Source organism: Elephas maximus, chromosome 21 (genome assembly GCF_024166365.1).
Source record: "Elephas maximus indicus isolate mEleMax1 chromosome 21, mEleMax1 primary haplotype, whole genome shotgun sequence".
NCBI classification, from domain to species: domain Eukaryota; kingdom Metazoa; phylum Chordata; class Mammalia; order Proboscidea; family Elephantidae; genus Elephas; species Elephas maximus.
The window spans coordinates 16,186,708-16,213,383 of record NC_064839.1 but is presented as its reverse complement, the minus strand read 5'-3'; the positions used below and the strand labels follow the sequence as shown (position 1 = coordinate 16,213,383).

The 26,676-nt window shown below is 40.6% G+C and overlaps 1 pseudogene; it reads right to left on the bottom strand.

Annotated features, from left to right (window-relative positions):
- Positions 1-9,282: 9,282 nt before the first annotated feature.
- Positions 9,283-17,919, bottom strand: LOC126065076 (U1 small nuclear ribonucleoprotein C-like; annotated as a pseudogene).
- Positions 17,920-26,676: the final 8,757 nt, after the last annotated feature.

The following is a 26,676-nucleotide window of genomic DNA, read 5'->3' as shown; positions in this document are numbered from 1 at the left end:
AGATCACAGCCTTCAGTATGGACCAATAAGCAACATCATGATAAATGGAGAAGAGAATGTTGGATCCATAATCAACCGCCATGGGAGCAGCAGTCAAAAAATCAAAAGATGCATTGCATTGGGTAAATCTGCTGTGAAGGGCCTCTTTAAGGTGTTGAAAAGCAAGGATGTCACCTTGAAGACTAAAGTGCGCCTGACCCCAGTCATGGTATTTTCAATTGCATCATATGCATGCGAAAGCTGGACAATGAATAAGGAAGACAGAAGAAAAATTGAAGCCTTTGAATTGTGGTGTTGGTGAAGAATATTGAATATACCATGGACTGCCAAAAGAACGAACAAATCTGTCTTAGGAGAAGTACAACTAGAATGCTCCTTAGAAGCAAAGATGGCGAGACTATGTCCTACGTACTTTGGACATGTTGTCAGGAGAGATCAGTCCCTGGAGAAGTACATCATGCTTGGTAAAGCACAGGGTCAATGAAAAAAGAGGAAGACCCTCAGTGAAGTGGATTGACATAGTGGCTAAAACAATGGGTTCAAGCATAACAACGATTGTGGGCATGGCACAGGACCGGGCAGTATTTTGTTCTGTTGTGCATAGGATTGCTATGAGTTGGAACTGACTCAATGGCACCTAACAACAACGACAATAACAACATATGGTACTGCTTTGTAAACTAAATGTTGTTGTTAGGTGCCATTGAGTCAATTTTGACTCACAGCGATCCCAATGTGACAGAGTAGAACTGCCCCTTAGGGTCTTCTTGGCTGTAATCTTTATGGAAACAGATCACCAGGTCTTTCTCCTATAGAGCTGCTCGGTGGGTTTGAACCATCAACCTTTTGGTTATCAGCTGAGCGCTCAACTGGTTGTGCCACCAGGGCTCCTTTGTAAAGTAAATAGCACTCTACAATTAGTTATTTTTTTAAACATTTAATTTTATTTTTGGTGAAAACATACGCAGCCAAACCTGTTCCCTTTCCACAGTTTCTAGACACTGATCTGTTCTAGTTGTTTCACTTCCATTTTCTTAATCTTCCTCCTACCACCGCTCCCCCGCCGCCGCAACTTCCCAATCTGTGCTTTAAAATAGCCGTTAATTCTTTGATCTTATATAATTTTTTTTTTTTTTTTTAAAGGAACGTAGTCCTCAAGGGCGATAATCTTTATTTTACTCTTTGGGCTAAACTGTTAAACTTAGTTTAAAGGGATAGCTTCAATTCAAGGGTTGAAGAACAACTCAGGGCCATAGTCTTGGGGATCCCTCCAACTTCAATAGTACAGTAGGCCTGGATTCTTTAAGGATCTGAAGTTCTCTTCCACATTTTTCTACCTTTTTATCAGGATTTATCTATTGTATTCCTGATGAGAATGTTCTGTAGTGGTAGTGGGCACCATCTAGTTCTTCAGGTTTCAAGGTGGAGAAGGCAGTGGCTCATGTAGACAATTAGTCCTGTAGACTAGTTCCTTCTGTGATTCTTGGGTTTCCTTCATTCTCTTTTGTTTCAGATGGATAAAGACCAGTAGTTGTATCTTAGATGGCTACTCGTAAAGCTTTTAAGACCCCAAACACTACTCATCATAGTGGAAGGTAGGACATAAACTTTAAGAACTGGATTGTGCCAATTGATGGGATTGTCCCATGAGACCGTGGCCCAAATCAAGAGAACTGATTCCATGATGGGATTGCTTATTTCTAATTAGTATCAGCATCTGTAGCCCTCTCTCCTCCCTTTTTTGGATTGTTGTTATTGTTGCAAAACCATACACAACCTAGCATTTTCCCATTCACCACCTTTCCCTCTGTACAGCTTATTGACATTAGTTACATTGGTCATGCTGTGCAAACTTCACCCATATTTGGTGCTACCTTTTCCATTTCAGTAAATGAAAAGTGACTACTACCTAGGGAGTACTTCACCCCTGGTAACCACTAATGAACATTTGTTTATGTATATTTACATATTCATGCCATTTCATAAAATTGAGAAAAATGCATTTTTTTTTTGTGATTGATTTATTTTGCTCAACATAATATCCTCCAGGTTCATCCAAGATGTAAGATGTTTCAGGTTCCTCATGAGCACAATTAAGTGTTCTGGAATTCCCATTCTTCTCAATGTTATCTGTAATTTGTCATGATCCACACAGTCGAATGCCTTTGCATAGTCAATAAAATACAGGTAAACATCTTTCTGGTACTCTCTGCTTTCAGCCAAGATCTGTCTGACATCAGCAATAATATCCCTGGTTCCACATCCTTTGCTGAATCTGGCCTGAATTTCTGGCAGTTCCCTGTTGATATACTGTGGTAGCCACTTTTGAAAAATCTTCAGCAAAATTTTGCTTGCATGTGATGTTAATTGGTTTTGTGATAGTAATGATATTGTTCGATAATTTCCACATTTGGTTGGATCACCTTTCTTGGGAATAAGCATAAGTATGAATCCCTTCCAGTCAGTTGGCCAGGTAGCTGTCTTCCAAATTTCTTGGCATAGATGAGTGAGCACTTCCAGCACTACATCCATTTGCTGAAAAACATCTCGAATGATATTCCATCAATTCCTGGAGTCTTGTTCTGCGCCAGTGCCTCCAGTGCAGCTTGAACTTCTTCCTTCAGTACCGTCTGTTCCTGATCATATGCTACCTCTTGAAATGGTTGAATGTCAACCAATTTTTTTAATGGTATAATGACTCTGTATTCCTTCCATCTTATTTTGATGCTTCTTGCGTCATTCAATATTTTCCCCATAGAATCTTTCAATATTGCAACTCAAGGCTTGAATTTTTTCTTCTGTTCTTTCAGCTTGAGAAATGCTAAGCATATTCTTCCCTTTTGGTTTTCTATCTCCAGTTCTTTGCACATGTCATTATAATGCTTTACTTTGTCTTCTTGAGCCATCCTTTGAAACCTTCTGTTCAGTTCTTTTACTTCATCATTTCATCCTTTTGCTTTAGCTGCTTGATGTTCAAGAGCAAGTTTAAGAGTCTCTTCTGACATCCATTTTGGTCTTTTCTTTCTTTGGTCTTTTCATGACCTATTGCTTTCTTCATGTATGATGTCCTTAATGTCATTCCACAACTCATCTGGTCTTTGGTCATTAGCATTCAACAGGTCAAATATGTTCTTGAGATGGTCTTTAAATTCAGGTGGGATAGACTCAAGGTTGTACTTTGGCTCTCATGGACTTATTTTAATTTTCTTCAGTTTCACCTTGAACTTGCATATGAGCAATTGATGGTCTGTTCCACAGGCAGCCCCTGGCCTTGTTCTGACTGATGATACTTAGTATTCCGTTGTCTCTTTCCACAGATGTAGTCCATTTGATTCCTGTGTATTCCATCTGGTGAGGTCCATGTGTGTAGTTGCTGTTTACATTGGTGAGAAAAGGTATTTGCAGTGAAGACGTCATTGGTCTTGCAAAATTCTATCATGTGATCTGTGGCATAGTTTCTATCTCCAAGGCCATATTTTCCAACTACCGATCCTTTGTTTCCAACTTTTGCATTCCAATCGCCGATAATTATCAATGCATTCTGATTGCATGATCGATCAATTTCAAACTGCAGAAGCTGGTAAAAATCTTCAATTTCTTCATCTTTGGCTTTAGTGCTTGGTGCGTAAATTTGCATAATAGTTGTATTAACTGGTTTTCCTTGTAGGCAAATGGATATTATCCTATCACTGACAGCGTTGCACCTCAGTATAGATCTTGAAATGCTTTTTTTTTTTGACGATGAATACAATGCCATTCTTTTTCAAGTTGTCATTCCTGGGATAGTAGACCATATGATTGTCTGATTCAAAATGGCCAATACCAGTCCATTTCAGCTCACTGATGCTTATGATAGCGATGTTTTTGTGTTCCATTTTATCTTTGATGATTTCCAATTTTCCTAGACTCACAGTGCATTCCATGTTCCGATTATTAATGGATGTTTGCAGCTGTTTCTTCTCATTTTGAGTTGTGCCATATCAGCAAATGAAGGTCATTAGCCGTTGGTCAATAGCCATTGGTTGCTATGTATTTACTTATTCTTGCCCTTTCATATAAAGGAGGTGATACAGTCTTTGTCTTTTGTTTTTGACTCATTTCACGTCCATCTTGTAGCATGTATCAGGACTTCATTTCTCTTTATGGCCGAGTAGTATTTCACTGTGTGTGTACCACGTTTTATTATTCATTTATCTGTTGATGGGCATTTGGTTGTTTCTACCTTTTTGTTATTATGAATAGTGTTTCAGTGAGCATAGGTGTGCATGTGTCTGTTCGCATAGCCACTTTTAGGTACATAGGGTATATACCAAGGAGCCCTGGTGGCACAGAGGTTAAAGTGCTCGGCCACTAATTGAAAGGTTGTGGTTCAAACCCACCAGCTGCTCTGAGGGAGAAAGACGTGGCAGCCTTTCTGTAAAGATTACAGCCTTGGATACCCTATGGGGCAGTTCTGCTCTGTCCTATAGGGTCTCTATGAGATGGAATTGACTTGAGGGCAATGGAAAATGAATAAGTTATATACCTCGGAACAGACAAGTAGTTTTTTTTTTTTAACTGCTATTGAAATATTTGTCCAACTACCCTAACAACAAACAATAGAAATGGTAAGAAGTGTGCGTTTTGAGAAAAGAAGCAAAATAATGTGAACTAGTCTATTACGAATTTTTCTGAGGAAGATCTGATGATGCCAGGCCTGCTCCTCCCCGCCACAAAAAAAAATAATAAAATAAAATTAAAAAAAGACCTCAATGGCTTCCTATTGCTCTGTTGCTTTCAAAACCCTGTGGGAGTGGCTCTTGCTTAACTCTCCAGTCTTATCTCTTTCCAGTCTCCTACACTGTTCCCCATTCTCTCCGCTCCCCAGCCTTTGTCCTCCATTCCAGGAGCCACATTAAACTCACAGACAGATACATCCCCTTAGGCCTTCCCACTCCAGCTGTCAGCCTAGATATCACTTCATTCCAGGATCCTTCTCACTGCTGCCTTGAGATCTGAGATCAGATACAGTTTTTCCTCTCACACAGTCCTGTCTCACCTGTATTAGCTCTGTTGCACTAATCATGTTATGGTAAAATTCCCTGTTTACTTGTCCATATTCTACACTAGGGACTTACGTGTCTTTCCATCATTGCATTCTTGGCACCAACTCAGGGCCTCGCACAGGGTAAAAAACCAAAAAACCAGACCTGTTGCCGTTGTGTCAATTCCGACTCATAGCAACCCTATAGGACAGAGTAGAACTGCCCCACAGGGTTTCCAAGGAGCACCTGGTGGATTCGAACTGCCAACCTTTTGGTTGGCAGCTGTAGCATTTAACTACTACGCCACAAGGGTTTTCTGCATAGGGTACCAAACCAAAACCAAACCCACTGCCGTCGAGTCGATTCCGACTCATAGCGACCCTATAGAACAGAGTAGAACTGCCCCATAGAATTTCCAAGGAGCGCCTGGCGGATTCAAACTGCTGACCTCTTGGTTAGCGCCATAGTACTTAAACCACTACCGCACGAGGGTTTCCTGCATAGGGTAAGGACTCAGTAAATCTTTGTTAGACGAATGAATAGGTTAATTATATTTTGTGAATTTACAACAAGGATGCTCACAGTAGGTGGCCTTTTTAAAAAATATCTAATTTTAGCTTTAGGGATGCTGTTTTAATATGTAAGGGCTTAAAACGAGTTGGGTAGGACATTAATTACTTAACCTATGTCCTATGTTTGATTTTTAAAGTAAAATATTTTGCCCCAAACCCAAGCATTTTTATTCATTTCTTGTTGGGTACTAAGTTAACATTCAAATTTCAATTGCTAGTTGAGTAGTTTTGTGTGATGTTTTCTTGTTACTATATGGCAGACACCCATGGCTTTCTCATTCACCCCATCTGGGCTTCCAGTGTGGTCTAATTATCCTGAAAAACCAAGATGTGTTGGAGCTGAGCTTGATTACGCTAATCTACAAACCTCCTGATTCCTGAATAATTATCATTATCATATTTATGTGTTTAGCCAAAAGCTTAATTGGAAGGTTCCAGAATGAAACAAAGCTACATGAGAACAAACCTTCTAGTTATTTTCTTTGAAAAATAAAAACAAAATTAAAGTATTGGTAATGCATGCATAAGGTTAAACCATCAAATTATGCAGAAGGGCTTATGATGTACAGCGGTTGTTCCCAGCCTACCTCTCCCCAGCCCTAGGCCTAGCCAGGCAACCACTTTTTAACTCTTTCAGCTGTTTCTCGTGGTGGTTATTTTTGTCTCCAAGCAACATGTTTATATCACCAGTTCTTGATTCATCCATTTTAGACATTATTTGTTAATTTCCAACTATGGTAAGTGAGGGTTTATCTTACTTATAGGCCAAGTATTTAGAGATATTATAAAAGTTCTTTTCCATTCCTATCTTTATTTCTTCCATGTAGGACTGTGGTGCAGTGAATTGTTTTTGTATGGCTCTTCTAGCCATGGTCTTGTAACTTCCATGAAATGGTTGGGTAGGACTACGCAAATAAGGTGCATGGAACCCTTGCGGGGATTGGACAGTGTGCCAATGCAAATAAGGTATATGAAACCTTTGCAGGGATAGGACTTTGCAAATAAGGTGCCTGTGGCCCACCAAGGGGATCAGTCAGTTTTGCCATCCTGCTAGACTTACATGAGCCAGTCCCAGAGATTGTAGGGGGACCTCTCTACCATCAAGAAGAACAGCCAGAGTGGAGCTCATCCATTGAACCCAGGGTGCCTGCACTGAGAACCTCCTAGGCTCAGGAGACATAGACAGCAGTAACACTGAAGATGGCAGTAGCATGGGACCAATAGGCTGGGCTTGCTGACCCACAGAGTGAGAGAGCTGAGTGCCTTCGGGCAAAAGGCTTCCTGGTGGAGTGGGGTGCCTCCAGGCACTTATTGGAGGAGCTAAAGAGCTTTGAAATACTTGCCTGAGGAGGGCAGAGGTCAGGCCTGGGTGGGGGCCAAGGCCTGAAGCGGTGAACAAGGCCCGAGATGGAAAACAAGGCTTGAGGCCGAGAGGAAGGGCCAAGGCTGAGAGGGAGAGCTGCCTGCCTGCGGGCATGGCAGAAAAGGAGCTGAGAGGTTGGAAGCTATCCTGATTGATGAACTGTTTCCTGTCTCCTGAGTGGTTCCTGTCACTTCCAAGTTGATCCTGATCCTGAATTTTAACCTGTTACTTCCCTAATGAATCTCATAATCATGATTATGGTCTGGGAATTCTGTGTGGCCATTGTAACAAATTATCGAACACAACAAAGAAGTAGAGAGTGCCATGGGAGGGACGGCTGGTATCAGAATTGGTAAAAAGGTTGGAGAATGGAGTTGTCTGACCTCCACCTCATAGGAATCAGCTTTGTGCTGATGCTGATCTTGTTTCTGTCTCCTCTCCCCAAAGTTATGTGAGGCCCAATGCTACCATTTTATAAGCACTGAAATCCAGGCTGTATGCATCATAAGGCTGGCCAGCTATGTATAGGTGGTGCCTGTTCTGGTTATGTATGGCATTTGTTGTGTTGTTGTTAGGTGCCATTGAGTCAGTTCTGACTCATAGTGACCCTATGTACAACAGAATGAAACACTGCCTGGTCCTGTGCCATGCTCACAATAGTTACGCTTAAGCCCATTGTTGCAGCTACTGTGTCAGTCCATCTTGTTGAGGGTCTTCCTCTTTTTCGTTGACTCTCTACCAAGCATGACGTCCTTCTCCAAGGACTGATCCCTCCTGATAACATGTATGTGAGACAAAGTCTCACCATCCTGCTTCTGATGAGCATTCTAGCTGTACTTCTTTCAAGACAGATTTGTTTGTTCTCCTGGCAGTCTTTGGTATAGTTAACATTTTTCACCACACCGTAATTCAAAGGCATTAATTCTTCTTTGGTCTTCGTTATTCATTGCCCAGCTTTCATGTGTGTATGAGGTGATTGAAAATGCTATGGCTTGGGTCAGGTGCACCTTAGTCCTTAGAGTGACATTTTTGTTGGAGTGACAGTTATATAGTGTGAACATGCCCCTTACGTTCTGGTCATGTTTTCTGTTTGCTTATTTTAGAAGTGAATCTGTCAGGTGGAGGCTTTCATCAAAATCTGGCGACCACTGACTATCAGAGCATGTATGAGAATGAGATCATAAATCATCTGTTTGGGGGCTCTTGTTGACTATAGGACTTAGGGTGATCATATGGGAAGTCACTTTTGAGATGTTTAACTGGTAAATTTGTAAATGACAGACTGCGGAAGTTTTGGCCATTCGATTCTTTCTTAGAGAAGAACTGCTGTACTTTTTTCTGGGTAGTGCATGCAAGGCCACCAGATGGCTGCTATTTGAGAGCTGTAGGGAGGCGAGTAGGAAGATTGGGCTCCATGTTTCACCTCTACTCTTTGTTCTAGTGGGCATTTACAAGGCAGAAGCCACTTGCGGGTCTGAGGGATGGTTCACTCCCTGCTTGGCTGCTGTACCACCTCCTCGCAAGTGCATTCCAGTCCTTGGTCTTCTTTACTGGGCTTTATCAGTTACCTACCTGCGCCCTCTGCTTTGTATCGTGAATGAATTTGTTTAAATTTCTTATCTCTTGGTGGCTTCTCATCTCTTGTTGTGGTTTTGCATCTTCTACCTCTTTTACTCGGAAACCCTGGTGGCACAGTGGTTAAGAGCTACAGCTGCTAACCAAAAGGTCGGCTGTTCAAATCCACCAGGTGCTCTTTAAAAATCCTATAGGGCAATTCTGCTCCATCCTTTAGGGTTGCTATGAGTTGGAATCGACCACAATGGGTTTGGTTTTGGTTTATCTCCTTTACTATTATTTTAGCAGGGTATTGAGAGGAAGTAAAGATAAAAGTGTGGGGCCAAACTATCTTTAACAGGGAGTTCATTCATTTTCAAAAGATAATATTCCAAGCACCCTTGTTAAGATTTCTATCTTCGTGGCATATAATTTTACTACAATTCAATAAAGTGTCTGAGGAAAAGTATCTCTTTTAAAATGCTCAGGGAAGTGGGCTTTTCATTCTGGCAATTGAAAAATATCCTTTTTTTTTTTTAACTAAAAGAGTTGACAATTTTACTTTCGTATGTCACAATACAAACAAAAGTTTCCTTTTTTTTTGTTTCAGTAATCCCTTCTAAAACAATTCTTTCTCTGATAGAAAGGGAGAGCAAGTCTACCTTCCTGTTAGAAAACATCCAGAATCACAGCACTGTGATCTCCTGGTGAAGTAGTACAAGTAACGTAAAACTGATACAGAGAGGCTACTCTGTCCCTATCTGTCTGCTCAGGTCATTCCTGGCTGAGTAGGCACTGTCATGGGACAGGAGAGATGCCTCATCATTGGAGTCCCAGGCATTAATGGCATGTGGCCTCTCATGGGGGGCCTATTCCATGAGCAGATCCCACTGACATCATCCTAGGAGAAGGAGGGCCCATCACTGGATCATGGGAAGGCACCTCATATGGGCTACTGGTATCGTACCAGGGCAAGGAGGACCCAATAGACTGAGGGGAGGCAGGATCATCACCCTTGCTGGAGGAGGAGCAGAGAATGGAGTAGGAGGTATCTTTCGGTATTGAAATGCAACTGTTACTTTGTTAATCAGGCTCTGAGCTTGCTCTTCCATCCATTTCTGATAGTAGTCATTCACATTCTCTTTGTGTTTCCTATCACTGCAGTATGTCTTTCTCACAGATGGCGAGTCATGGGTGAGAGTCAGGTATGTATCACAGCAGTCATAATAAAACTTGGGTATATGTTGCTCGATGGGCCATTGGCTGCTGTGTTCCTGGAAAAATATCTTTATTTTCTCTAAATTTTATTTTGTTATTGTTGTTGAGAATATATACAGGAAAACACACCAATTCAACAGTTGCTCCGTGTACCATTGAGTGACATTGATTACATTCTTCGAGTTGTGCAACCATTCTCGCCATTCTTTTCTGAGTTGTTCCTCCCTCATTAACATAAATTCACTGCCCCCTGAGGTTCCTATTTAATCTTTCAATTTGCTATTATCAATTTGATCCCATATAGATAGTTCTTAAAAGACCATAATGCTCAAGGCACACATTTTTTTACTAGTTAAGCTGAACTATGGAAACCCTGGTGGCGTACTGGTTAAGTGCTATGGCTGCTAACCAAAAGGTCAGCAGTCTGAATCCACCAGGCACTCCTTGGAAACTCTGGAGGGTCGCTATGAGTCAGAATCAACTTGACGGCAACAGGTTTGGTTTTTGGTTTTATTATTTGGTTTTAAGATGACTTCAGGGGAAATTTTTGGTTTAAGATTTCAAGATATTCTCAGGGCAATAGTTTCAGGGATTCATCCACCCTTCATGGCTCCAGAAAGTCTAGAGTCTATGAAAATTTGAAATTCTATTTTGCATTTTTCCGTTTTTGATCAGGATTCTTCTATGGACTCTTTGATGAGCACCATTCAGTTCTTCTGGTCTCATGGCAAAGGAGGCAGTTGTTCATGGAGGCAATTAGCCACACATTCCTTTTCCTCCTCCTATTCACGACTTTCCTTCTTCCTCTGTTGCTCCATATGAATAGATGCTAATTGTTGTGCCTTGGGTGGCCACTTGCAAGCCTTTAAAATCCCAAACACTACACAATGATCTAGGAGGCAGAACGGAAGAACTAAACATGTTATTAGGCCAGTTAACTGGTGAAGAACTAAACATGTTATTAGGCCAGTTAACTGGGATGTCCCATGAAACAGTGACCCTAAACCTCCAAACTAAGGAACTGAATCCCATGAGGTGTTTGGCTGTACCTAAGAAGGCCCAGTAGTTCCTCTTTTTTTTGGTCATAGTTATAAATATCACACAACTGTTGCCAATTCAAGTTCTTACAGGTGTACAACTTATTGACAGCAATTACAATAATTGGCTGTGCAACCCTACCCTTAGTCAATGCAATTTTTACATCACCATTAACCTTACTGTCCCTGCTCCTTCTCATCCCTGGTAACCACTAATAAACTTTGTTTTCTATGTATTTGCTGTTTCCTGTCTTTTTGTATAAGTGAGGTCATATAATATTTATCCTTTATGATTGACTTATTTCACTCAGCATAATGTCTTCCAGCTTTATCCATATTGTAGAATGTATCCTCTCCTGGCTGACTCTTAAAGAGTGTCAGCCCAAGACTGCAGAGAACCCAGCTGAAAATTTTCGGGAGGAAGCAGAAATTTCAGTACTAGAGTGAAGCTCAAGTCCTATCAAGTAGGAGGGGCTTGATGAATTCCTAAAGCTTTCTACTGAAACCCAAAAGGGGGCACACCTTCTATGTAAGGCCAAGGTGAAGGGTCACAAAAAAAAAAAAAAAAATCATGGGCAAACTTAATAGCAGGCTGGATGTACAGAACACAGGATCAGTCACCGTGAAGATAGGTCAATAGATATTGTTCAAATGAAGCTTAGGGAGAAATTATTAAAAATGGTAAATGGAATCTCATTTACTAGTGGAACTGAGGAACCTCTAAATGACAGATTGTGGAAGTTTTGGGGCATTCAGTTCTTTCTTAGAGAAGAACAGTATCAAGTAGTTTAACATCTGTGTATTTGGGGGTCCAGAAGGAGAGGAGAGAAATGATGAGGTAGAAAAAATATTAGAAAGACCAGTGGCCAAAAATTCCACGAATTTGGTGAGATACATCAACTCACAAGTCCAAGAATCAAAAGAGAAACTGTAGTAAAGCTTCATAGCACTCTTGTACTTTCTTTTCGGAAGTGTATGTGCACCCTAGGAGCAACATGGCATGTGCCTCAGGATGATAGACACGGGGAAGGCCCACACAGCCTGCCCTGGAAATGGACTTGGGGCTGTATGGACATGAAATTCTGGGGTTCTTGGTACCTGGGACATGGATTAGAATAGGAGTCAGCAAACTATGACTCACAGGCCAAATCCAGTCTCGCTGATTGTTTTTGTAAATAAATTTTTATTGGAACACAGTCACACTCATTTATTTATGTATTGTCTATGGCTGCTTTCTTGTCACAACGGCAGTGTTGAGCAGTTGTAAACATACTACATGACCTTCAATGCCTAAAATATTACTCTCTGATCTTTCCTAAAATGTTTGCTGACACTTGGCCTAGAAGGTAGAAGACAGGTAGGCTCCCATGGGCTTGCCCCCTTGGCTCCACACTTAAGGGATGTGGCCAGTGTGGAATTCCCTAAAGTGTGGGGCTCCAAACCTGAATCTGACTATGAGGAAACATCAGACAAATCCAAACTGAGGGATGTCATGCCACAAAAGACAAAAAAAAAAAAAAAAAAAGCTAAAGAACTACCAGATTAGAGACTAAAGAGACATGGCAACTAAAAGCAATGAGACAACTAAAAAATGGTTCTGGAACCAGAAAAAAAAAAAAAATGCTGTAAAGAACAGTATTTGATTTATAATAGCAAAAAGCTGGAAGCAACCAAGGTGTCTATTAACGGATGAATGAATAAATAAATTATGGTATATTCACACAATGGAATACTACGCATCGATAAAGAACAGTGAGGAATCTGTGAAACCTTTCATAACATGGAGGAACCTGGAAGGCATTATGCTAAGTGAAATTAGTCAGATGCAAGAGGACAAATATTGTATAAGGCCACTATTATAAGAACTTGAGAAACAGTTTAAACTGAGAAGAACACATTCTTTTGTGGTTACGAGGGGGCAGGGAGGGAGAGTGGGAGAGGGTTATTTACTGATTAGATAGTAGATAAGAGCTACTTTAGATGAAGGGAAGGACAACACTCAATACAGGGAAGGTCAGCTCAACTGGACTGGACTAAAAGCAAAGAAGTTTCCTGAATAAACTGAATGCTTCCAAGGTCATCGGAGCAAGGGTGGGGGTTTGGGGACTATGGCTTCAGGGGACATCTAAGTCAGTTGGCAAAATTAATTCTATTAAGGAAACATTCTGCATCCCACTTTGAAGTGTGGCGTCTGGGGTCTTAAATGCTAACTTAAGCAGCCATCTAAAATGCATCAATTGGTCTCAACCCACCTGGATCAAAGGAGAATGAAGAACACCAAGATTACAAGATAATTATGAGCCCAGGAGACAGAAAGGGCCACATGAACTAGAGACTTACATCATCCTGAGACCAGAAGAACTAAATGGTGCCCGGCCACAACCGATGACTGCCCTGACAGGGAGCACAACAGAGAACCCCTGAGGGAGCAGGAGAACAGTGGCATGCAGACCCAAATTCTCATAAAAAGACCAGACTTAATGGTCTGACTGAGACTGGAGGAATCCCGGCGGCCATGGTCCCCAAACCTTCTGTTGGCCCAGGACAGGAACCATTCCCAAAGACAACTCATCAGACCTGGATTGGACTGGACAATGGATTGGAGAGAGATGCTGATGAGGAGTGAGCTACTTCTATCAGGTGGACCCTTGAGACTGTGTTGGCATCTCCTGTCTAGAGGGGAGATGGGTGGGTAGAGGGGGTTAGAAACTGGCAAAACAGCAAAGGAGAGACTGGAAGGAGGGAGCGGGCTGGCTCATCAGGGGGAGAGTAAATGGGAGTATGTAGTAAGGTGTATATAAGTTTATATGTGAGAGACTGACTTGATTTGTAAACTTTCATTTAAAGCACAATAAAAATTATTAAAAAAAAAGAACAGTATTGGGAAAACTGATGAAATTTTCATAGTTCTGTAAATCAGATAATAGCACTATATTAATGTTAATTTCCAATTTTGGTAATTATACTGTGATTATGTAAGTTAATGTCTTGTTTTTAAGAAATACACAATGAAGTATTTAGAGATAAAGTGATAAGACGTCTGCAACTTACTCTTTTTTAAATTATGGCAAAAATATACATACCAAGACATTTGCCAACACAACTTCCACATTTACAATTCAATGGCATTGACTACATTTTTTATGTTTTGCAACAATTATCACTACCCTTTTCCAAATTGTTCCACTACCATTAACATAAATGTTCCCCAGACAAAAACTTCTCCCCTCTCTCCTGAACCTGGTAACCATTAATATTCTTTGGTTTCTATGTATTTGCTTATTTCATATAAGTGAGATCATACAGTATTTATCTTTTTGCTTTAGACTTATTTCACTCAGCATAATGTTTTCAAGGTTCATCCATGTTGTAGCATGCATCAGAACTTCATTTCTCTTTCCAGCTGTGTAATATTCCATTGTATGTATATACCATGCTTTTTGTTTATCCATTCATCTGTTGGTGGACATTTTGTTGTTTCTACCTTTTGGCTGTAAAAAGTACTACAAAGAATGTTGGTGTACAGTTTCTGTTTGTGTTCCTGCCTTCATTTCTTCCGAGTATATACCTAATATTGGGATTCCTAAGTCATACGGTAATTCTATATTCAACTTTTTGGATGAGGGTTCCAAGTCCACCACAACCTTGCCAACACTTTTTTTTTTTATTGGCATTCCAATGGGGGTGAAGTGGTATCTCATTGTGGGTTTGATTTGTATCTCCTTAATGTCATCTTTTCATGTGCTTGTTGGTCATATGAATATCCTCTTTGTGAGTGTTCAAGCCCTTCGTCCATTTTCCGATTGGGTTGGTTGTCTTTTTTTGTTAAGTTGTAGAAGTTTTATAAGTATTTAGGATATTAGGTCCTTATCAGATATATAGTTCCCCCAAATTTTCTCCCAGTCTGTAGGTCGTCTTCATTTTGTTCATAAAGTTCTTTGATGTAAAAAAGTACTTAATTTTTTATGAGGTCCAATCTATCTATTTTGTCTTTTGCTGATTGTGCTTTTATTACCGTATCTGATAATCTATCATTAAATGCTAGGTCCCACAGGCTTGCCCCTACATTTTCATCTAAGAATGTTTTGGTTTTAGTTTTCACATTTAGGTCCTTGATCCATTTTGAGTTGGTTTTTCTGTATGATGTGAGACATGGACCCTGATTCATTCTTCTGCATGTCAAAATCCAGTTTTGCTAGCACAATTTATTAAAGAGCCCCTTCCTTCCCCATTAAATGGACTTAGTATCCTTGTTGAGAATCAGTTGACCATAGATATGTGGATTTATTTCTGGACTCTCAATTCTATTCCATTGGCCAAAAGGTAGCTTTGTAGTATGTTTTGAAATGAAGAAGTGTGCCTCCTTCTACTTTATTCTTCTTTTTCAAGATTGCTTTGGCTATTTGGGGCTCCTTGCCATTCCATATACATTTGAGGATTGGCTTTTTCATTTCTGCAAAGAAGGCTGTTGGAATTTTGATTGAGATTGCATTGATTTTATAGATTGCTTTGGGTAGTATGGAAACCCTGGTGGTGTAGTAGTTAAGTGCTACGGCTGCTAAGCAAAAGGTTGGCAGTTCAAATCCGCCAGGCGCTCCTTGGAAACTCTATGGAGCAGTGCTACTCTGTCCTATAGGGTCTCTATGAGTCAGAATCGACTCGATGGCACTGGGTTTGGTTTTTGGGTAGTATTGACATCTTAGCTGTATTAAGCCTTCTAATCCATGAACATGGAAAGTTCTTCCACGTATTTAAGTCTTCTTTAATTTCTTTCAGTAACGTTGTATTATTCCTTTTTCTATGTACAAGTCTTTTACCTTCCTGGTAAATTTCTTCCTAGGTACATTATTCTTTTGGATGCTATTACAAAAGGTAAGATTTCCTTAATTTCTTTTTTGGCTTGCTCAGTGCTGATCTATAAAAACCTGACTGATTTTTGTGTGTCGACTTTGAGCGCTGCCACTTTGCTGAATTCATTTATTAGCTCTAATAGCTTTCTTGTAGAATCTTTGAGGTTTTCTGTGTATATGACCATGTCATCTGCAAAAAGTGATAGTTTTATATCTTCCTTCTGGATTTGGATATCTTTTATTTTTTGTAGCCTAATTGCTCTGCAAGTTACTCTTTTACTTTTTTCCATATAATTTTATTTATTTTGTTGTTGTTGTTGAGAATATACATAGCAAAACATACCCCAATTCAACAGTTTCTACATGTACCATTTAGTGACATTGATTACATTCTTTGAATTGTGTAATGATTCTCACCCTTCTTTTCTGAGTTGTTCCTCCCCCATTAGCATAAATTCACTGCCCCCCTAGGGTTCCTATCTAATCTTTCAAGTTGCTGTTGTCCATCTGATCCCATATTAAAAACAAAAAAAAACAAACCTGTTGCTGTCAATTCCAACTCATAGTGACCCTATAGGACAGAGGAGAACTGCCCCATAAGGTTTCCAAGGAGCGGCTGGTGGATTCAAACTGCTGACCTTCTGATGGGCAGCCTGAGCTCTCAACCACTGTGCTACCAGGACTCCAATATAGATCTTAAAAGACCATAATGCTTTTCTTTTTTTTTTTTTTTTTACTAGTTAAGCTATTTTTGGTTTTAAGAAGACTTCAGGGGATATTTTTGGTTTAAGGTTTCTGCAACTTACTCTTAGTTTATATATATACATATACGGAGAGAAAGAATATGATAAAGTAAATGTGGCAAAATGTTAACAATTGGCAGATCTCTGTGAAGGCTTTATAGAAAAAAAATTTTTTTTTTTTTATAGAAGTTCTTTATATTCCTTTTGCAACTTTTCTGTAAGTTTGAAACTATTTCAAAAATGAAAAAAGAAAAAATAAAGTGTGAGGCCCAAGGCATTCCTCTCCCCTCTTTGCCCAGCACGCTCTCCGCTCCCCTCCCCCGCACCTCCGCCGTCTGCCAGTATTACCATTACACTCCGTTTTATTCAACATTATTCTGGAGGTTCCAAAGACGAAAAGGAAATGGGTATAGTTATGAAAAGGGGGAAGAAAACCAACACATCATTCTTGGCAGCTGATGTGATATCCACCGAAGGTCTTCTAAGGTTCATTCAGACTTAGGAGATGACCACCGCCACACTAAATCAGCATTGGTCTCTTTAGAAGGATAAAGAGCAGGAACTGCAGTTGACAGCAAGGCAATGTTACAGTTCCTTGCAGTGGGTGTCCTGGCAGCAGTTCACTCAGCAGACAGCTCAGAGGAAAGGAGGCGAGATCTACGTTGGGCCTTAACAAGAACTGCCCTGTTTTAAAAATCCCATGTCCCACAGAAGAATCTCATAATGCCTGAGCCATAGCTTCAGGGTCCCTGCAAGCAATGTGCTCAGCTATGAGTCACCACACTCAGGAGGTCCAAAATAATGGCTCACCTATCAGTAGTTATCTGCCTATCCATCTAGATGCAATTTACCAGTGAATTTTTATTGTAAGCAACATAATTGATACATACTTCCAAGGAAATAAACAGAAGTTCAGATTCTCATGTAGAAGGGGAAAAGATTTTGTTAAACCTTTGCTCATAGTCAATCCAATGACTTTGGTTAACACTTTTAAAGTAGAAAAGGAAAAGTTAGTGTATTTTGTGATCAGCAGGATTTGTAATGGGGAAAGGATGTCCCCTCCATACCCTATTCAGCTGGCATAGTCTTTTGCCCATCAGTGTTTATAATGTCTACAATATCTTTATATTTTGGGAATCCTAGGTAATTTACATCCAACAACAACCACCAAATAAACCCAAACCAGTTGCTGTTGAGTTGATTCCAACTCTTGGTGACCTCACGCGTTGCAGAGTAGAACTGTGCTCCACAGAGTTTTCAAAGCTGTGACATTTTGGAAGCAGATGGCCAGACCTTTCTTCCAAGGTGCTTCTGGGTGTGTTCAAACTGCCAATCTTTCAGCTAGTTATCAAATGCTTAACCATTTGTGCCACCCAGGACTCCAATTCATTGAACAATATTACATGATAAAAACCAAAACCAGTTGCCATCAAGTCGACTCCCGCTCACGGAGACCTCGTACACGTCAGGGTAGGACTGCGCTCCAGTCGCTATCAAGTCGACGCTCACTCACGGAGACCTCGTGCACGTCAGGGTAGAACTGCGCTCCAGTCGCCATCAAGTCGACCCTCGCTCACGGAGACCTCGTGCACGTCAGGGTAGAACTGCGCTCCAGTCGCCATCAAGTCGACTCTCGCTCACGGAGACCTCGTGCAGTCAGGGTAGAACTGCGCTCCAGTCGCCATCAAGTCGACCCTCGCTCACGGAGACCTCGTGCACGTCAGGGTAGAACTGCGCTCCATAGGGTTTTCGATGGCTGATTATTCAGAAGTAAATCACCAAGATTTTCTTCCTAGGAGCTTCTTGTTAGACACGAACCTCAGCCTTTCAGTTGGCAGCCAAGCATGTGAACCATTTGCCCCACCTATTATGATACCAAAAAAAAAAAACCAAAAAACCCAAACCTGGATAGTTTTAGCAAATCAGACTAAAAAGTGTCTTTTTTTCCTATATACCTTGGGCGAATCAAGGGCTTTATCCACTCTGAAATGGCTTAACCAAAACTACATCGCCATTGAGTCTATCCCAACTCGTAGCAACTGTATAGGATGTACTTCATAGGGTTTCCAAGGCTGTAATCTATGGAAGCAAGTGCCAGATTTTTCTCCCATGGAGTGAGTTCAAACCACCAACCTTTTGGTTAGTAGCCAAGCAGGCTTCTTCTGAAACAGCTTAAAACCCCAAAACCAAACCCATTGCCGTCTAGTTGATTCCAACTCATAGCTGCCCTATAAAGCTTAGGCTTTTAAAATACCCAGTACTGCTTTAAAAATCTGTCATTTTAGAAAATGTCTACGTTCCCATTAATTTTCGCTAGATGGCAGCAGAAGACATTGGTCAGAGTCCAGCGCAGTGTTAAACTGACTTGTCTGCTCTCAACCAAAAGCTTTTGTCAGACTCCTGGAATGCTGTTTAGGCTGGTCTGGGGTTACTCCTTTCCACACATGTAGAACTTTCTTTAAGCTTTTTTTTCAGTGACCTCAAATCATATTAAACTGTTGTATTATAGTCATGCCTGGTCTTGCTGGTCACCACATGGCCATTTGCCTGCCCTTGGCCCTCAGTCTGTTAGGAGCTCTTAAACATTTCTCTGTGTAGATTAGAATGGAATTGGAGCCAACCTGCTTTATCAGGTTCTGTCACAAACACTGGGTTTTCGGGTTCATTTTCTTGTCTTCCCTGCCTCCTTCCAATACCCACCTCAGCCAGACATCAATTTTTCCCTTCAGACTGGCTGCAGCTGGGTTTCTGGCCAGGTCCCTTTCTGGACCCACCCATTCCAGACAGTGAACAATTTCTCCTGTAGGCACGAATTTGGTTTCACTCCAACCTGTATCTGCTCTTCACAAAGGGATGGCTTACTTCCCGTCATACCGCAGAGCTTTCTCTGTCAGAGGATGGACTCTCTTACCCAGGCCTTTTGTGCCTTGTCAGACCTCCCTCCCCATCCTTTTTGTCTCATAGTCCATTGGGCCAAATTGAGTTGAGGGTCTAAATGTCTAGCCTACCACTGCCACTACTGTGCAGTGCCCATGGGGAGGGGATTCTTCTTAGATTCAACTAAACATTCAGGCTCACTTGACTGCTGCAGGCCCCACACTGCATTGGCCTATTCAGGATCTACCATGCTGCCAGTAAGGCATCCTCAGATATTCCTAGTGGGAATGGTTACAGCAGTTCCCTCAGGAGACAGCTCAGGCTCACACAACACACAGTTCAGTTGCAAGTAGACAAGCTCTACACCGGGCAGGTGCAGAAGCTGCCTTGATTTAAAGGCTCACACCCCCAGCAGACAGTAGCTCTGGCAAAGACTCCCCACCCCCCCATCTAAGGTCTGGCAGGTAGGGTTCATGCCCAGAGGGGGTTCTAATGAGCAATTTCTACTGGCCATCGAGGTTTCCATCATCAGCTGTGAGAGATCATTCAGCAATTCAGAACTAATTGCCATAGGCACTATTTTGCATAGAAATGCCGCTGCTAGGCTTAGCTTCCACTGTTCCCACAAGGGTCTTGCTGTTTATAAGAGGAATCCGAAACTACGGCAACTCTCAGTCCAGAAAAAATTTACCAACTAGGGATCATTTTTATGGTTAGAAATGTTGCCTTACAATAGTGGACACATACCATCTTTGTCTGTTTCCAGGAAAACATAGAAAATTAACCAAAGGCCAGATTTTCCTGTAAAAATGAAAAAGTTTTAATATTTTACACACAACCTAGAGATTAAAAGAATAAAATGAAAAACTACTAAAATGAATGAAGGAGTTCAGTAAGGCAGCCAGATATATTCGTTAAAGCTTTTAAATTATATCAGCAATAGTTAGAAAACATAATGGAATATTTCTTTCCATAATATACCATACTATTAAAAAACCATGCTGTACTTAGAAATAGATAACTATAACAAGACAGTTTCAAGCCCTACAAGAATACTTTAAAACTTGACTGAAAACTCCTGCCTAAATGAAATGACCAAACACCAAAAAACCAAACCCACTGCCATTGTGTCAATTCCGACTCACAATGACACTAGAAGACAGAGTAGTACTGCCTCATAGGGTTTCCAAGGAGCAGCTGGTGGATTCGAACTGCTGACCCTTTGGTCAGCAGCAGATGCTAAACCACTGCGCCACCAGGGCTCCAAATGAAATGGAATACCATGATAATTGGATGGGAAAAGTCAATATTATAAAGATACAAGTGCTTTCCAAATAAACTCCAAATATGGCATAATCCTAATCAACATCCCAGTATTTTTCTAAGGAGCTCGAAAAATTGATCCTAAAGTTCATGTGGAAGCAAACATTTGGAAGAAAACTTTGAAAGAAAAAAGGGTGTACTTGTTTTGCAGATGTCAAACCCACTAAAAAGTTATAGAGATCAAAAGAGTGCAGCTTTGCGACAGAAATAGCATGCATATCAGTAGAATCGAATAATTATATTTAGAAACACATACTTTATTTAGTTTTCTTTTGTACTGATATAACTTACACACGTAAAATGTATAAATCCTATGTGTAGAGCTCAGTGAATTTTTACACATGTATGTACCTATTTAAAGCCACACAGGTCAAGATATAGATCATTTCCAGCACTCCAGTAGCTCCCTTGTGCTTGCTCCCTCCCTGCTGATGTCATTCCCTCCCACCAAAAATAACCATCATTCTAACCTTTACTATCGCGGGTTAGTTTTAGTTGATTTTGAGCTTCATATAAACAGACTCATACGAATGTAATTTTTTTGCAGTCAGCTTCTGGTCAACATCACATTTGTGATATTCATCCATGTGGCTGCATGTAGCATTAGTTTGTTCTTTTCCATTTTGTGTAGTATTACACTATACTAATATAACACATTTACTCATTCTTTTGTTGATGACATTTGGGTTGTGTTATGAATTGAATTGTGTCCCCCCAAAATGCATGGCAACTTGGCTAGGCCATGATTCCCAGTATCATGGGGTTGTCCTCCATTTTGTGATCTGATATAATTACCTATGTGTTGTAAATCCTACCTCTATGATGTTAATGAGGCAGGATTAGAGGCAGTTATGTTAATGAGGCAGGACACAATCTACAGGATTAGGTTGTATCTTGAATCAATCTTTTTTGAGACATAAGAGACAGAAGTGAGCAGAGAGGAGAGGGACCTCATTACCACCAAGCAAGAAGAGTCAAGAGCAGATTGAGTCCTTTGGAACCAGGATCCCTGCTCTGAGAAGCTCCTAGACCAGTGGAAGATTGATGACAAGGACCTTCCCCAGAGCTGACAGACAGAAAGCCTTCTTCTGGAGCTAGTGCTCTGAGTTTGGACTTCTAGCCTCCTAAACTGTGAGGGAATAAATTTGTTTGTTAAAGCCATTGTGGTATTTTTATTATGGCAGCACCAGATAACTAAGGCAGGTTGTTTCCAGTTTTTGGCTCTTATGAATAAAACTGCTATGAACATTCTTGTACATGTTTTCTGGTAGACATAAGCACTTATTTATGTTGGGTATACTCATATCTAGGAGTGGAACTGCTAGGTCATAGGGTAAAAATATATATTTATCTTTGATAGATACTGCCAGTTTTCCAAAGACGTTGTACCACGGTGGGAACTGAGGGTGTAGGTTTATAGTGGTATCTCAATGTAGTTTTAATTTGCATTTTCTTGATTAGTGATGTTGAATACCTTTTCATCTGCTTATTGACCATTTGGATAGCCTCTTTTGCCCCTCCTCATTGTCAGATTTTTTCTTAATAATTTAATAAAATCCTTTGCCAGACATATGTTTTACAAATGTCTTCTCCTGGTCTGTCACCTGCCTTTTCACTTTCTTAGTGGTGTCTTTTGATGAAGTGAAGTTTTATTAATTTAACTAATTTTTATTTGTTTTTGTGCTTTAAGTGAAAGTTTACAGTTCAAGTTAGTTTCTCATGTAAAAATTTATACACACATTGTTATGTGACCCTAGTTGCTCTCCCTATAATGTGGCCACACACTCCTCCTTTCCATGCTAGATTTCCTGTGTCCATTCAACCAGCTCCTGTCCCTTTTTGCCTTCTCATCTCACCTCCAGACAGGAGCTGCCCATTTAGTCTCATGTATCTACTTGAGCTAAGAAGCACTCTCTTCATGAGTATCATTTTATGTCTTAAAGTCCAGTCTAATCTTTGTCTGAAGAGTTGGCTTCGCGAATAGTTTCAGTTCTGGGCTAACGGAGTCCGGAGACCATGTCTTCTGGGGTCCCTCCAATCTCAGTCAGACCATTGAGTCTGGCCTTTTTACTAGACTTTAAGCTCTGCACACCACTTTTCTCTTGCTCCATCAGGGACTCTCTGTTGTATTCTCTGTCAGGAGAGTCATTGGTGGTAGCGGAGCACCATCTAATTCTTCTGGTCTCAGTCTGATGGAGTCTCTGGTTTATGTGGCCCTTTCTGCCTCTTGGGCTCATAATTACCTTGTGTGTTTGGTGTTCTTCATTCTCCTTTGCTCCAGGTGGATTGGGACCAATTGATGTATCTTAGATGGCTGTCGCTAGCTTTTGAGACTCCAGATGCTACTCAGCAAAATGGGACGCAGAGCATTTTCTTAATAAACTTTGTTATGTCACTTGACCTAGATGTCCCCTGAAAACATGGTCCCTAGACCCCTGCCCCTGCTATTCAATTTAACTAACTTAAACAAATTCATTTATTAATCCTTTATTGTTAATATTATTTCTGTCCTGGTTAAGAAGTCTTTGGCTAGCCCTACTTATTAACATAGTCTCTTATGTTTCCTTTTAGTAGCATTATTGTCTTACCTTTCACATTTAAATCTGTGATGCTTCTCAAATTAATTTTTGTGTATGGTGTGAGGTGGGAGTCAGTAGTCATGTTTTCCTGTATACTTACCTAATTGATCTAGCCACATTTATTGGAAAGACAATCCATTCCACACTGAATTGTAACAGAAGTCCTAGCCAGTGCAATAAGACAAGAAAAAGTAATAAAAAGCATCCAGATGGGAAAAGGAGAGGAAAATGGTCTTTATTCACAGCTGACATGATTGTCTTTGAAGGAAATCCTATAAAATGTAGAAAAAACTACCCGAACTTTTAAGTGAGTTAGGAAATTTGCAGGATACATGATCAGTATACAAAAATCAGTTATATTTCCATATAGTAGTGACAAACTATTAGAAATTAAAAAAATAATACTATTTACAATAGCATTATAAAAAATATGAAATACTTAGGGATAAAATGTACAAGGCCTATACACTGAAAACTTAAAAAAGGCTTTTAGCAAATGGAGAGATATACCGTATTCATAAATCAGAAGACTCAATATTTTCTGTTTGCCCAGACTGATCTATAGATTCATTGCAATCCAAATCAAGATCCCAGAAGTCTTTTTTGGTGGAAATTGTCAAGCTGATTCTAAAGTTTATTTGGAAATGCTAAGGACCGAGAATATCCAAGACAATTTGAGAAAGAACAAAGTCAGCAGACTTAAACTACCTGATTTCAAGACTTATTATAAAGCTATGGTAGTCAAGAATATATGTGGTATTTGCATCAAAATAGACAAATAGATGAGTGAGCAAAATAGAGATTTCATAAATACACCCAGATTTATATGGCCAATTGTTTTTCAACAAGGTACCAAAGCCAATTCAGTGGAGAAAGGATAATCTTTTCAACAAATGGTTGAAACAATTGGATATCTATGTGCAAAAAATGAAGTTTGGCTCGTATCTTGAATTATATGCAAAAACTAACAGTATAGATCATGACCTAAATTTAAAACCTAAAGCTATAGAACTTCCAGAGAAAAATATAAAATCTTCGTGATCTTGGGTTAGGCCAAGATTTCTTAGCTATGTCACCAAAAGCACAATCTATAAATGAAAAAAATTGATAAATAGAACTTAATCAAAATTAAGAACTCCTGCTTTGAAATATTCTTTTGAGAGAACGAAAGGACAAGTCATAGAATGGAAAAAATACCTGCAAATCACGTATCTGAAAAAAGACATATCCAGATTATATAAAGAAGTTTCAAAACTCAATAGTAACAGAATAATGTAATTAAAAAAAAATGGGCAAAGATTTGAATTGACATTTCAAGAATATAGTTACATGGATGGCAAATAAGCTCATGAAAGAATATCCAACATCATTAGTCATTAGAGAAATGCAAATTAAACCTACAGTGAGATACCCTGCATACCTTTGAGATGTCTAAAGAATGTTGGCAAGAATAGGGAAGATCTAGAACTTTCATTCACTGCTGGTGGGAACAGCCACTTGGCAAAATTGTTTGGCAGTTTCTTAAAAAGTTAAATATGTATCTACCACGTGGCAGAGCCATTTCACACCTAGGCATTTATCCACGAGAAATAAAAGCACACGTCCCTACACAGGCTTATACATGGATGTTCCCGGAAGTTCTACTGGTAATAGCCAGAACTTGGAAACAACCCCAAAGTCCAACAACGTGTGACTGCATAAACAAATGCTATACTCATACAATGGACACTTGTTAGGTGTCGCGGAGTCAGTTCTGACTCACAGCCGTAGTATGTACAGAAGGAAACACCACCGGGTCCTGAGCCATCTTCACAATCCTCGCTATATTTCAGCCCACTGTTGCAGCCACTGCGTCAATCCATCTGTTGCAGGTCTTCCTCTTTTTCGATGACCCTCTACCAAGTAATGAATAGGAATGATACAGTCAGCATGGATGAATCTCAAAATAATTAGCCCGACCCTCCCCCTCCCCAAAAAGGAGTAATAGTATATGATTATTCCATCTGTATAAAATTCTATAAAATGCAAACTAATCATAGTGACAAAAAACAGATTCGTGGTTGTTTAGGAGTACCGTATTTTTATGTGCAGTAGGGAGGGCCTGAGAGGATTATAACTGGGCAGAGGTAACTTCTGGAGGTGAACTGCGCAGATCTCAACCACCAAAGCGCCACCACCTCCTATCCGGCCCCGCGTCCTCGCGCGCAGTCGCAGTGAGTCGAACGGAGGGCTGGCACTGTCCCCAGGTTCGGTGGGCATGGCCCGGCCCTAGCCCCGCCCCGGCCACGCCCACACCCTCCCCGCCCCACTCTGGGCAGCCTTGGGGATGCGCAGCTGCGGGAGCCGTGGGCAGGTGAGTGTGGCTGGGTGGTCGCCGGCTCCCGGGGTCGTTTGGACGGGCTCCCTTGCAGGAAGGGAAGGCGGGGCATTGCCGATCCAGAGTGGATTGATCCTTCCGGGTCCCTTTGCTCACTTAGGACCGAGCCCCCGAGTCCCCGTAGTGGGACGATTACCCCGGAGGCGCTCCCTTCATCATCTCGCAGGTTTCAAGGGCAATGTTAGAAAATAGATGCAGCCCATGTGTGGTTTGCTTATTCCTGGGTGAGGAGTTTTCCATTTAAATACAGTTCCTCCCCGAGTTTCTGAAAGATAATCCATTTAAAAACTAAAACAAATCCCTCACTCCCATTTGGAAATGAAAAAAACTTCTAGGGGCAGCTACGTTTGAATGACTCAGCGGTTAAGCGCTCGCCTGCTAACTGTAAGGTAGGCGGTTCGAACTCACCAATCGCTCCGGGAGAGAAAGATGTGGCGGCCTGCTTTCCTAAAGATTTACAGACTTTGAAACCCTATGGGTTAGTTCTCCTCTGTCCTGTAGGGTCACTCTGAGTTGAAACCCACTTGATGACAATGGGTTTGGTTTTGGACATTAGAATGCCACAATAAAGGTATATTTTCCTATTTTTTCTTGATGCAAAACAAAGTATCAAAGTATGGTTCTACTATTCAGTTTCGTGTAAACCAGTCGCCCTCAAGTCAACTCCAACTCATGGCCCTTATTTTATTTTATTTTTTTTATGAGTGAGTGCCCATGTAATGTGCCTGCATGGGCATACTGAGAAAAATGCCAAAGATTTCACAGCTAGTACTTGGCAGAGTCAAGATACTGAATCTCAACAGTCTGGCTTTAGAGCTTGTGTTCGTCATGATTATTTGTTACTGCTTCTGGGCTGGTGTTTTTTTTTTTTTAATTTTATTTATTTTGTTGTATGTGTCAGAATCAACTCAATGGCAATGGGTTTGGTTTGGGTTTTTTAACTGAGAATATACACAGCAAAACATACACCAATTCAAGTTTCTACATGTACCATTTAGAGACATTGATTACATTCTTCAAGTTGTGCAACCATTCTCACCCTCCTTTTCTGAGTTGTTCCTCCCTCATTAACATAAACTCACTGCCCCGTAAGGTTCCTATCCAGTTTTTTGAGTTCCTGTTATCCATTTGATCCCATATAGATAGTTCTTGAAAGAGC